Source organism: Apteryx mantelli, chromosome 3 (genome assembly GCF_036417845.1).
Source record: "Apteryx mantelli isolate bAptMan1 chromosome 3, bAptMan1.hap1, whole genome shotgun sequence".
Classification (NCBI taxonomy): Eukaryota; Metazoa; Chordata; class Aves; order Apterygiformes; family Apterygidae; genus Apteryx; species Apteryx mantelli.
In genome coordinates this window covers 77,409,429-77,423,573 of record NC_089980.1, presented here as the reverse complement: position 1 = coordinate 77,423,573, position 14,145 = coordinate 77,409,429, and the positions used below count along the sequence as shown (strand labels likewise).

Sequence of the window (14,145 nt, the reverse complement as noted above, 5' to 3'; positions counted from 1 at the left end):
AAACCAAAAATGGAAAGTTTCACAAGTGCAAAACAAAATCTATCCTTCCACCTTTTTACTGTTTTAAAGTCTTATTTCTTACTTTTCAGACATTTAACTGGAAGTCAAAAGCCAGAACACTTCAAATAATGAAAGATTCTAAATGTATAGCAATGAAACATTAATTCCATGTTTAGAAAAGGTCAAAAGTCTTAACCCCCCCCCCCCCAAAAAAAAAATCTAACAGTTTCTTTCTTGTAAAGGAATTTTATGGACCTTATTATACATGAGTTTGAACCTGGGACTCTCCATTTGCATACTTGCAGTATGGACCTTTAATTTCAGAACATGAATAGAAATGTGAACGTCTAAGGTCCAAAAGTCAGGGCAATGCCATTCTATGTCAGTGAAAATGGCTTTTTAGGGAAAATTAAGCTCTGTTCTGTGTCAGCAAGCAGAATGACCACTGACCCGTTACCAAGTTAGTTTACATGTGAACTAATGGCTAGCCAGGCCATCTATTAAGAATCACATTTAATAACTGAGAAAACATGCTGAGTGAAAGAGAGTAAATTCTGATGTCAGTAACTGATTTGGCATATTATAAATAGGTTCTCAATCACTGCTTAGGCAAGACTTTGTTATCTACAAAGTGTATGTTCTGCACACTGACACAGCTGCATATCTTTGAAGCTCAATAACATATCACTTTATCATTCTAAAACCAAAAAACAAGTAGAAGTCTTTAAAAACAACTGAAAAAAAAATAGGTCTAATAGAAATGGATGGACCTGAACTGGTTTAATCTTTGTATAGAGAGTAAATTTTTAATGTCATTCCTAGTTTCAGTTTGAATTTTATGCTTCAGAATATTTTTGATAATATCAATATACTCAAAATTGAAATGATTTGTAATTTAATTCAGCTGGGAGGGAAGAAATCTTTTAAAAAGTCAGTCTTTTCATGGCAAAGATGGAGCATGTTTTAAAGATCAGTCTAGAAAAACTGAATAAATGAGCAACTTGAAGTACTCCCCTATTCCTTTTAACTTTAGTGTTATTTCTAAATGTATCTTCTTTCCATGAAGGAGGTAGGCTGTGTGAGTATTAGTACAGGTAGCATACACAGATGCAGGTACCTGATATCATTCTTCTGTTTCCATACCAAATGTGAAAGTCCATCCGTTTCAAGAACAGACACACAGTCTCACCATTTGAAGCATGTTACTTCTGTGCTTGATATCGTGCAATGACAGCATCTGTCCCAGTGGTTTTGACTATAAGGCAAAGGGATGTCTCTCCTTCACAGCACACAGAGAACTGAAGAGGATCTGAACCAACTCTCTTCAAGTTTTCACAGCAATAATCACTTCAGAAAGTTTTGACCAGATTTTTCGAAGCAACCTGGCATGATTGTGCTTCTAACTTCAACTTCAAATGAACTCACTTCAAGAAGCTATGAGCAAGGGAATAATAGAAGTTCAAATTCACATGACTGCCTGATAAAATAGTGCATGATTGCCATGAATAAAGCAGCCATTCTGAGCATTCTTTTTATGTAATTTAGATATACTGTAAATGTCTTTTAAAAAGTCTCAGTTTTTTTTCCTACAAATATATAATTGAGAAATACTTAAACGTGTAACTTCAAGTGTGACATTACATTTTGCTCCAGTTATACTAACTGCTTTACAGAAGTTCTTTCTAAAATGTGCACCTGCTTTCTGGTAAGCATTGCAGAAGCACTTGACATTTGAAAAGTTCTTCCAAATAGATTCATGTTTGATAAAATACATTTTTTAAAGGATAATTAAATTTAAAATATTCTTAGGAACTATTTTCCCATTTTTCATTGTTCTTCTCTTTAGAGAGTAGAATCTCATTTACCTCTTCACAATAAAGGCGAAAAAGCATTTTTACATACAACAGTACATTTCAGTTTATCAAGACTAGATCTCCTGGTGTAATGAAGGCATAATTTATCATAATTGAAACACAGCTATAATCTCACCTATTTCTGTCAGTTATAATTGATTTAGAAAAAGCAATTGGAAATTAATGGTTGGGTATCTGAAAAAAGGACTGGAATCATAAGACATTGGTGTCTTGTCAGCTTAGATACACATAGGAAGCAGTAGTAGTGATGCTGCATAATTACACCTGGAAAAAAAGGCCAAGCATATGTATTTACATATGAGAATCAGCAGAGAGAATTGATGACATACTTCTGTGCCCAGTGGGAATATTCCCAGCCTGACTAGCATGTCTGCAGTGCTCTGCTCAGGTCCCGCTTGCAGAGCAAGCAGATAGATGTAGCATACTCTTTGCCTGTTTGCTGTCAAAAATTGCAGAAAAACAGTATTTCCACTGCATTTAGGGTCACGCATTTTTGTACAGGAATCCACAAATTTTGCCTTTATATGTTAAAAGTCACAGTAGAGATGTATTATTCATCTTTGCCTATTGTTCCCTCAATCCTTTAAATACTGTCTGAGAAGAAAGAGAAGAATCAAGAGCCTTTGAATTTTGCTTCAAGATGACAATAGAAATTACGAGAAGCATTTGAATTTCAGTCACTTTGGCATAAATCTGGAAAAACTTCATTGACTAATGAAATTACAGTGGATTTATATCAGCATAATTGAGTGGAATCTGGTCTGCTGCATCACAATGTGGGCTGATTTTTTTTTTCTAAGTAATACATTACAGTTCACCCAATTACACTATAACAGTGTACTGAGTATTTTCCTCTTTCTAAAAGGAATTAATGGCAGGTAAACTTGCATACACTGCAAAAAGTCTGGTACAAGAAGGTCATTCAATGTCTCTTTGGCAAATATTTGTAACTGGTTGCTAACACTAATACCAGGTGAAACATTCCAGGGTACAATCTGGGTGAAAATGTTAAGCTGTACTGAACAGAATTATTAGACTGTCCATCATTATGTCTTCAGATGGGTTTATTATGTTTTGTGTATGCTTGTTATGTAGCATTTAGCTGGAGACTTACCTTGGGCAGTATTGAGAATGGGATCCACACTGCAATGGTCTCTTAACCCTCACAGTGAAATATAGAAGTAAGAAGCCGACAGAGCAAGAGGAAGAGAAGAAAAAAGACTGGAAGTATTTCTTGATAAAGGGGTGCCCAATGTTAAAACTATAATTGTTTGAACTTCACTTGTTCTGTTCCAGGGACATATTAAATATTCTGACTGAATTCTTTGCTATCCTGCACATATAAATTATTGAATGAACTTTTAATTATTAAATATTGGCCAATATTAACTACTTAACACAAAATAATATATACATGCATGGCATATATACAAGGAAATTTAAGAAACATCAGTATTTTCACTGAAATTTATATTGCACAAAAATATTGGTGAATTATTGTATATGTGTATATAATTTCATTAAAAGCTGCTGTGCATCTTTCAGGATAAGACCTGTTTCTGCTCTGGCTTGGAGTTTTCTCTGAAGATCTTTTATTAAACTGTTAATTATTTCTAACTGAAAGCATCAACATGTCATAAAACGTTTATCCTCTGCTGGGGTTCAGCCTATACAATCTGTCATTCATGCAGGTGAATGAAACCTTAAAACCACTTAAGTAAGTGCAAATGCAGAGGAACAGCTCCTAAAACTTACTCTTTTACTCACTTTAAAATCAGCATTCAAAGACAGGATGTGGCTTGGTATAAGAATCATTTCATGACTACTGATCTCAAATGCACAGACATAAGTGCACGTTGTTGAAAGTATATCTGTTGAAGCTTATTTTTCATTGACTGAGTCGAGGCATTAGCCAGTGTGTGTCACCCTAGGAAATTTTAGAGTTTAGTTGGAAGAAAAAATCTCCAAATGAAAACTCTGACTGAGAAGTGTAGCTTTTGGATAATTTCCAGCTTCCTTTCTTTTCAGCAGAAAGTTAAAATAAAATGTGGAAATTCCTCTTGGCTTCCCATTAGTTAGCAGCATGATTAACAGAATTAGTCTCAATCCAACCTGTGTCACATCAACAGATGTATTCCCAACACCACAGGGGAGCAGAAGAGACAGAATTATCTATCTCAAATAGGAAAATATTTTGATTTATGTACTTAACTATAAATTTATGTACAAATATTTTAGTATATACTTTACTACACCTAGAATGATACTTATATCTGTGGCAAGTGGGATCTAGCCCCTGAACCAGCACTTATAGAAGTGTGGTACAGGACAAACTGTAGGCTGAATTTCATTGCCCTGAATATCTGAATGCACATCTAGTCATCTGGCAAGCTCCAGTCTCAGAACTGGATGGCATTTCTAAGGCATGAAAAAACAATTCAAACAGCCCCCAGAGAAAACCCCAAACCAAGGCACTTTCCATAGGCACTGATATCAAAGGCATGGGAATCCTGTGTGTCCAAGTAATCCAGAGATTGTAAAGAACAAACATATGCAAGGAACAGATTTGAAAATAGACTGCAGTTCCTGGGAGCCCACACAAAACATTAAAATTGTAAAACTTATACAATGTGGCAACAGAAGACAGTCTTTATTTATTCATAGGAGGAACTTCTCTTTTTCCATACCTGTATGACAAATCAAATGCAAGGGAAAAATAAGATTATTATACATTAAAAAGTATCCTGAAAGTCTTGTCAAATTACACAGTTCACAACTGGCTTCCACAGCAGTTGAACCATGAACTCAGCCTTCAGCTTCCTCTGAGAGATATGTAGAGAAAGTCTCAGAAACCATAAGGGTGTGATCAGTGTGCCTTTGCACATGCCTGCACACACACACACAGACATGCACACGCACACTCACACAGGGTGATCATTTCTTAAACATTGTACAGGTGGCAGGGATGAAGATAATTCATTCTACCAAAGTTGGCTCTGCGTTGTAGTTTCCAGTCTGAAAAATACACAGGAGTAACTGCATGTCCTCAAATATCCTTGACATGCATGTTTATTAAACAACTTGTTTCCTAACAGATGTTTCTGACACACCAATGCAGTGACTGTAGCCTCTTATGTAAGAATAGTAAAAGAAAATAAATATATTTTAGATGCATTTCATCTTTTTGACACTTACTAGAGTAAATTAAAAAATTATTTGAGCACTGGTTGATGATATAGTATTTCAGATGTAGCTGCTGGAGCCCATGTGTCTGTTTTAGGCTTTTCACTAATGCTCATTTCTGTAGCTCACATGGCAAGTTCATCTGCTGTGAATCAGAGTGATTTAGTTTTTGAAAATACTGCTCTGTGTAACTGGATACTCATGATCCTGTTTGATGATCCTGTTTAATCAGTGTCCAAATGTAACAGACACAGGATAAATTCTAGGAGCTTTTCTAAATGTTGTGATTTGAGGACGGATTCCACTCCTGAGCAGGAGCTATACCAGCAGGCTGGCTAGTAGCTTTGTTAATCTTCTGTATCCTGACACAGCGCAGGAATCATCCTGGATTAGGAAAAAGCATACCATCTGCTTTTGCACGTTCAGCATGCTCACCTGCTTTTCTGTAGTCATTTGATGCCTTTTTCAGGTCCTTCCCTTGGGTACACCACCTAGCCAACACATGGTCTATGGAAGTTGTTCCCAATGGCTCACAAAAGCCTGTACACCTTTCTCCTCGATTTGTCAGATCCACAGTAATTCCAATAGCAGGTCAGAGACGCTGTTGAAAATTTGAGCTATAAGTGGTATCAATTCAGGTCATAGAGATAGCACCTTGGTAAATTAACAGGACTGGTCTTATTATATATCACATTGAATTGAAAATGCCTGCTTTCCTAATTTTGGGGTCTCCCTCTTTCTCATCATTCCACTCCTTTCTTCTCTTCTTTTTCATTCCCCACCCCTGCTTTTCACTATAACCTCTCATAAGTCCTCTTCATCTTCCTTTCCCCTAATTCCTCAAAATGTAGTCCTTCTACCTACCCTTCCCTTTCTTCTGTAACAGACTTACACTTTAAATGTAGTGCCTAGTCCCCTCTCATGAACCCTTGCCATCCCGCGGTCACACCACAACTAAACACAAAGCTTCACCTGCACTGACAAAGTCTGGCTCTGTCGAAGGCTCCATGGAGGCATTGCTGGCCCTGTCTTCACCTTGCCAAGTTTCTGGGATCCGCCATCCCTTCTTCCTTTGATAAAGCAAGACAGACAAAAAGATAGATGACTACTGGTTTAAAGGGATTTAGTTTATGTATTTGCTTTCAGAGTTTCTGGTACTTACTTCATTCATACAGCCAGAATTGGTATCTTGTTTAGTTTACAAGAATCTCATGATGCTCAAATCAGCAGTGGCTAGTGGAGCTAATGACCCATCAGAAATTTCAGGTATCTTGCTTGCTCTTATTCTTTATTTATATGTGACATTTCATTCTGTGTCAAGTCTACAAAAGATTGGTAGAGTTAAAAAGAAAGGCTAAATAAAATATTTAAATATTTGGAAAAAAAAACTTTCTAAAGCCTCTTTCGTGATCCTGTTAAATAGTTCTGATAACAAACCAATTTAGAAAGTGAGGCATTTGCAGTAAGATGAACTTCACCTGATCAGGTAATATGAATGTTTGAACTACTGCAGCTATGAATCACTAAGCAGTATAGCTGTGTTCATTCAAAAAAACAATCTGTAAAGGCATATGCTGCTGACTCACTTTCTGGGCAGTATTTCATAGCTACACTATACCTGCAAGACAATTTTAATAACACTTCTGGGAACCATAGGAAATGTTTAACATGTAAATCTCACTATACAATATCTATGATGCAGTTACAAAGCCCAGTGTTGATGCTTTGAGAGATCCCCAAGGCACACTGACTCTGACCTCAGGTAGATAAACCAACCAGGACATTGCTGCTGCCTATAATAAAGCAAAATAAATACCTGAGCTCTTCTTGTATAGGGTCACCTGTCTAATCTAGATACCTGCCTGATCAACTCACCCATGCAGAGATTCCTGGACTGCTTGGCTCTGGCCAGTCCCTAACCAAGTTCTTGTAAGAATAATTTTGGTATGAGCAAGCTATGTAAAACTGTAGTTAACATATGCCCACAGCATAATAATTGAAACTCCAGCCAGTGCTATTACAATGCACAGCTATTTTAAACAGTTAAGAGCAATTGCTGTATTTTCTGAACTCTGTTTCTCTCCAAAGGAAATACAAATGAAGCACTAGTAGTAATTAACAAGACTTCTATTAATTAAATTCTGTTTTGGCTGTAACTCATTGTGTCCCTCCTGCAAACAGAATTTTGTTTCACAGCCAGATCTGCAGCAAACAATACTATAGTAAACACTGAATTAAAGTGTCAGTTGTCTTTATTGTAAAAGCACCTGTGTAACTCATGAGTATTCCAACAGCCTATTGAACAGCAGCTTTTCTAATACAAAGCCATTTCTTTTGCAGTCATGTGAAGTCTTAGTAAGAGTAATCCATACAGACTGAAATTCGAATCCTGCAACAATTTATGTGGAGAAAGACTTGGTTCCATCTGATTATCAGCAAATATACATTTCCATAACTTTATCCATTAGCCTAATTATGTTACATGAATTGATCTTGTGTACAAGTGTAAAATATCCTGAATATTTTCTTCTTCAGGATTCCACTTCTGGTTCCACAGAATGAATCAAGGCCACTGAATTGGCTTCATTCATTATAGCTGCTCATAAAAGTGTGAGCATAATATGAAATCTTTGTGGGTTTACAGGTTATTCTTCCTTACATGTGTGTAGCCTATCAGCTATTCCAGAGACTAAAATAATTTCAAAAAGACTAAACAAAGTTGTTGTTTGGGGAGAATTTTTGGCTTTGAATTTCTTCCAAATTGCAGCCAGGCTGTTTGCAAACTTTCTGCATACCACAGAGGGCACATTCAAGTGAAATCAGGCTTAAGAAACTATATTTCCACCTAAATAAATTGTAGATAGGTCAAAGAGAATATTTGCCTTGAAGTACTTGAGTCAAGCTTCCTATCACTCATAGCAACATAATAATGCACTTCTATAAATATCAGGAAGTGAAACTTCAGCACAAGGTCCAGCAAGCACAGAAGTTCTTATCTTTTTGTTTCCATTACTTATTGTAATTGTTTACTTTCACTTTTTTTTTTTAATTTTGCACACTTGGGTTCTACTGTGTGTCTTAGCAAGATAATTTCTAGAAAAGGGCTTTTCATGAACCCTGCCTTCATCTGGGGGCTGCATAACTCCAGGTCATAGAGGTGGTTTTAACAAAGATGTCTAATGTCGCAAAATAACTGGTGGCTTAAGTATAATAGTCATTACTAACAGTGGACAACAACCTTGTTCAGGGAAACAAGGGAGGAGGCACTTCCTGTACTGTACAGTGTTGCAGATAGACAAACTAGAATAAGCTGGTGGTGACCAGTGAACTAGAAGAGACCCCCATGTCTTGTCCGTTTCATTTCCCCAGCAGTTGCCTTGGACTTGTACAAGATAGATAGATTAGCCAAAAAAATTGCCCCACAACAGAAGTGTCATCCTGGGAGCATCTGACTTCAAGACCAACGCAACCACTGTGACCACCATGAGCAACAAAAGGCTTGAACTTGATATGCTGAACAGCTCCTTACATTCTTCAGAGAAGATCTCTGGAAAATGCGAATGATTTCTGACACTCTGATATTCTTCATGGATTATAAAATTTAATTTTCGTAATTCTGAGCAAGCGGCAGGAACACACTCGTTGTCTTCTATTGTCCCTCACAGGCAGCTATTTTCAGTCTTTGTCAGCCCTTGTCAGAAATTAATTGTGCCAGTGCTGTGGCCGTGGACTCGATGGCCAAAGCTGCCCAAGAGGCTCACTGTTGCAGTTCTTCTGCCTCTCAGAGCTCCATCCTCAGCTTCCTACCTGAGGTGCTGTAGTTTTTAATCTCTTTGCAGTCCCTGACACTGCTGTTGTTAAAGGACAAGGCCTGAAATGATCATGGGAGGACTGCACTATTGCTCAGGAATATCCTGCAAGGTAGCTCTGGTGCAGTAAAAGCTACAGCATTGATGTGATGCTCCACCTAGATATCATCTCAGCGAGGCTAATTAACCTAGGCAGATTGCTGCGTTAATGTTGCTATACTAATTTTGGTACCCAAGGCAGCTTAGATGTGCTTCCAAGGCACTGAATTATGTTGTGCAGACATACCCCATGAAGAAGAAAAGAGAAAATAAATGGGAAAAAAAGAATTATGAGGGATGAAGGAGCACTTTGCTTCCAAATGCCATGATCAATATCACTCAACGGAACAAAGAACAAGAAATACAGTCTTCCATTGTCAAACTCACCACACTTTTCAGGCAGATAAACGACTGTGTCAGTCAATAGAAGTGCAAACAGAGGCACTTCCTAAAGGTGGGGGAAGAATGAGTTTGGAAGGGATAAAACATTTCAACTCGCTGAATCAGACTGAGGGCAAGATATGACCTTCAGGAATAGATTTTTATAAATAGGTTCTAGTCTCTGTAAGAAAACAAATTAAACTTTTCCATTATTATGACTGAGCAGCAGACTTCTACAAAAAATAAAAATATACCTTTACACCTCTAGAATTACAATTAAAGTTGATCTGTCTTCCTAAAACTAATAACAGAATGTGACAATTGGGATTTTTCAAACAAAGAACTAAACTGCTAGTTTTTATCTGATCTCTTTTTTTCTATTTGAGTAGGAAAAAAATTGCTCTTCAGACAGAACAATTATACCACAAGAAATAAGCAATCGATAAAAAATGCACTTCACTTTCCAGAACTATGTGTTACAGTGAAAGGGCATTCAAACTGTTTTGAATGGTATAATCTGTCAAAGAATTCCGGGCCTGATGATGCAACTGCTGACTCATTTTAGCAATTCCATCTGCTTTCTCAAGTGAGTTACAGACTAGCAGGACAGGGGATTTTACCTGCAGCTTGAGAAGTGGGCTTTTAATTTCTGAAAATGAAATCTGAAATAAAGAAGTTCAGAGTTTTTACTAGCATTATGCAGGCATCCTTTCCTTTCTTAACATTGTCAGGTGTGTGATTTGATAAAGATCTAGGGGAAAGCTTTTTTCTTCCTGAAGATTTTGCCAGTAAAGACTACTTAATACTTAGCATTTTGAAGGTATTCATTTTTATACAATAATGAATCAGATTGTGGCAGAGTAATGTCTGGGTTAGAGCAGCTATTATGCATTAAATTACAGATTACCCGTATTCTTGGATAATATAGACTTTTTTTCTTTTTTAACGTTGTTTCAATCCATGTGAAATCGATTTGAAAACTGCTTTGGAATCCATTATTTCTATCTACTCATCAGCTAGAGAACTTTATCAAATATTTCATAAAAAGTTTAACATTCCTAAGAGTCCATTTCCTTTCCTTCTTAATACTGTATAAATCTTAATTATAGGACTTAAACCTTAATTTCTTTTTGCTTAGACTGTCAAGGTAATGCTAGTAATGAATGATAATTATTTATTAATACAAATATCTTGCATTTCAATAACCCCTCCACTGAAAGATATCATTCTCACATTTTAAGCTCAATATTACACTTGTCATAGGGAGTAGATGCAAAAAGGGGCTTTCAGGATCTAACCTCCATAAAAAAGAAAAAAAATCCACAAAACCAGAAATCAGACCATTTTATTTACAATTCTTTGCTTTAACTGAATTGAAATGTTTTCACATTATTTTAAATGCATGCATACTCATTCATTATTATCTTTCTTGTTCCACCTGCTCTGAAATCTTAAAAAATAAGAAAAGAAAGATTTCTATACTAGTTCTGAACATGATCTTTAGTCTAAAAATGAATATATGAACCTTTCACGCTATACAGAATGTTATTCTCTCTGTGTTCTGGGAATGAGCTAATTCTTTTTTGTTTTTAATTTCATTTCATGTGCTATGATTCAAGTTTCCAACTACACCACATCTTTAACCTGCTTGCTTTATTAAGGCTATAGAAAGTCTTGAAAATAAGACTGGTCATCAAAAGTGTATAGAAGTTCACTAAGCTTTCCAGTACCTTATGTAGTTTTAAGTAATGCAGCAAAAAGATTTTTTCTGTTTTTATAAAATTAAGGCACACTTAAGATTCATTTAAAGTACATTTTGATTCTGGAACTTATTCCTTGGAGGTAGACCGTCCCCTGTTCCAACAAGAAAATGCACTGAGTTTACTTGAAATGCCTAAGGGTGTGACTACACAATTCTTTGGCAGGATTAGTGCCTTAAAAGTGCTGGATAACTGAAAGCAGCCTGGAAAAATCCCAGCAGGATTAACTGGAATTAATATTGACATTAAAAAATGGAACAACCTAAAAGAGGGAAATGCCAGGCAAGAAGAAATCTCAGGACAGCAGCAAAAATCCCCAGATGAGGCTACAAAAATTTCCACCTGAAATTTCAAACCACAGAGTGGGTTTTTTCTCATTCTCATATTCTTAGAATGCAGTAATATTTATTCATCCCAAATTGCTTTGGAATGGGACATTAAATGAATATATAAAAATACCAGGATGACATATTTAGTAAGTTTGCAACAACAAAAATTACAGCCTATGTGATGGACTAAATAAAAACCAAGCCATGTCACTCATACTATCGTAAGCAACCTACTGTGGGCAAAAGCAACACCCACTCACATTGTCTAGTGCCCATATACAATTAAGGAACTCATTCCAGTTTTCAAACATTGTTTGATTTGTTGGTGATTTAATCCTGAAATAAGATTTTTCTCATTTTTTCCAGGCGATAGAGAACTTTGTTTGCAATTATTTCCCTCTTACAAGATGGCGACAGTTATTTATTTTGGTCTGTCGTGTCTATCTGGGATTTTTCATAACAGTTCAATTCTATTAGAGGAAATTCTGCCTCTGGCAAGAATGGTAAGGAACTTACAAATGACTGTTCTTTGATCCATAATCCCCGCAAGCAAAGGATGCTGGTCAAATGCACCATTCATAGAATACATGACAATATAAAAACTGAACAGAAGATTAGAGTAGAATTTATAGTTATAAAGGAAAATGTAGACAAAATTTCAACATAAATGACCAACCTATAAGTAACAAAGCTAACAATCTGAAGAAAACCTTCAGTGTAGGCTCAAGTTTATGCAGTATAAATAGTTCCTAACATTAATTCCAGGTATGAGTCTTAACAGGACCAAGACCTGAAAAAATTCCTACTTTCCTGAAGCACTAATGCTGCTTGCATTTTACATATTTATTTGTTCTACCTATTAGTGCATTCTTATGTTCCTCATTAATTGCTAATTTACTGCACAAGCATATCTAACTAACTGCAAACTGTCTGCCTAAAAATCACACCCCGCATTTCATTCTTCCTTTGATGATTCCAGGATGTGAATATATCTCCCCTATGAGTCCATAAAACATTTTAAAACAGTTTCTCTGCAAATCTTGTTGCCTTATTTATCATTCTGACCACAGAAGTTGTATCTAGATCAGGAGTCGGATACATCCCACCACAGTGGCAAAGTGATCACGCATATTCAGTCATCACAAAAATTCTGAGCACGAATGTTACCTCAGACCGCGCTGCTTTTAGCATGAATTAAGCTCAGTCCATAATGTGTTCATGATCTCTAGAAAAAAAATTTAGGACTGATGTAGGCATACTTTAGATTTCAAAACAATTGCCTAATCAATTGTACTTTCATAAAGTAATGCACAACTCATATCAAATATTTATACAGCAGTACTACAAAGACATATACACATATCATGCAGTGAGTGGTTGGTCAATAACAAACAGCCTACTGGTCTTCTGAGAAACATAAAGCCATAGGAGAAGACAAAGCCAACAAAGCAGAATGAGTGATGAGCATACAGAGAGATGTAAGCATAAGAGCTTTAAAGTGTATTGCACAATTGGATACTCAGAAATGTCTTGACAATGAAGAGGAAAGGAAATAATTTACTAAAGGCGGCTGTTCAGGCCAAATAGGCATCATGAAAGGAGCCATAACGAAGCCAAGGCAAAATGAGAATTGGGAAGATTTTGAGAGGCTCAAAGAGGAATTTGGCACTCATGTCCCACTGGTTTTCTGTAGAAGATATATATTTTAATCTGTTTTTGTTACACTGAAAATATCCGCACCTTGTCCAGGGCTACCATACATCTGGGTTTCCCTGAATAAGTTCTCCTTTTCAAACCAGAAATTTTGTTCACAAAAAAAGTGGGCCTTGGCCACTTGTCTGCAGTTTCCTACTGTCCAGCAGCCCTGATGAAAAAGTAGCTTTGGCCAGGCTCCAGACATCTGGAAATCCCAAAGAGACAGACACTACACGTGCATAAATGAATAGCAAGAATGCTTCAGAGTTTAATGTGTTCTGGATGCACTGAACTCACTGCACAATGCTGTCTGGCGCATGTATATTCATTTATGTTTAAGTAATATGAATAGAGACATGAAATCACTATTTCTGAATTAATGAAGTACAGTAGAGGTTTTGTTGAGGTAAACATGGGAGTATATATGTAATTTAGGGACTAAACCTCTAATTAGCAAGGAAAAGCTTAAAGAAATCTGTTTGTCAACCCTGAAATTCACTGTAATACTCATAGTAAAAATGCACTGGATTTCCAAAACGCAGATGAGGAAAGAGGGACATTACCCTGCTTTGATTAAAGTCAGCAGTAAGACTCCCATTGACTTCAGCTGACTAGCTGCAGTCCAAGGAACTCAGTGCTACTCTTACTAAAATCAAAGGAAAAGATCATTAATATCTATTTCAGTGATGAAGAAGGAAGATGGGTAAGTGTCGCGAAAGGAGTGATGCACTTCACTCATAAGAGGGAAGCAGCACTACGTTTATTGCAGTAAGACAGTGACTTAACAAAGTTCAATCGTAAATAAGAACAACTTAACGAGGTTTGATTGGCAAGGTTCACTCAGTTATTTACTGCATGAAGGACAGGGTTGGATGCACGCTCAACAAAGACCCTCCCGTTGAATCACGAGGTTCAGAAAAGGCCCCCTTGCTTTCTAAACTCCTTCGGAGAGGAGCCTAGGTGTGACTGGATCCAATTCTAGTCCCAGACTTGGTCAACGGTTCATGTCAAAAGGAGTATGTGCGAAGGAGACCCTCTCATTGAATCACGAGGTTTGGAAAGGACTCCCTTGCTT

The 14,145-nt window shown here is 36.7% G+C and overlaps 1 long non-coding RNA gene across 2 annotated transcripts in view; it reads right to left on the bottom strand.

The window, feature by feature from the left end:
* Positions 1-5,496: 5,496 nt before the first annotated feature.
* LOC106497945 (uncharacterized) overlaps positions 5,497-14,145 on the bottom strand; it is a 42,948-nt gene continuing 34,299 nt past the window's right edge. For both annotated transcript variants that reach the window (XR_001294867.2, XR_001294868.2), the window contains exons 3-5: positions 6,220-6,379; positions 6,030-6,127; positions 5,497-5,658 (exon numbers count right to left, since the gene is read on the bottom strand). This is a non-coding gene — a long non-coding RNA (uncharacterized lncRNA). The remainder of the gene's footprint in view (positions 5,659-6,029; positions 6,128-6,219; positions 6,380-14,145) is intronic.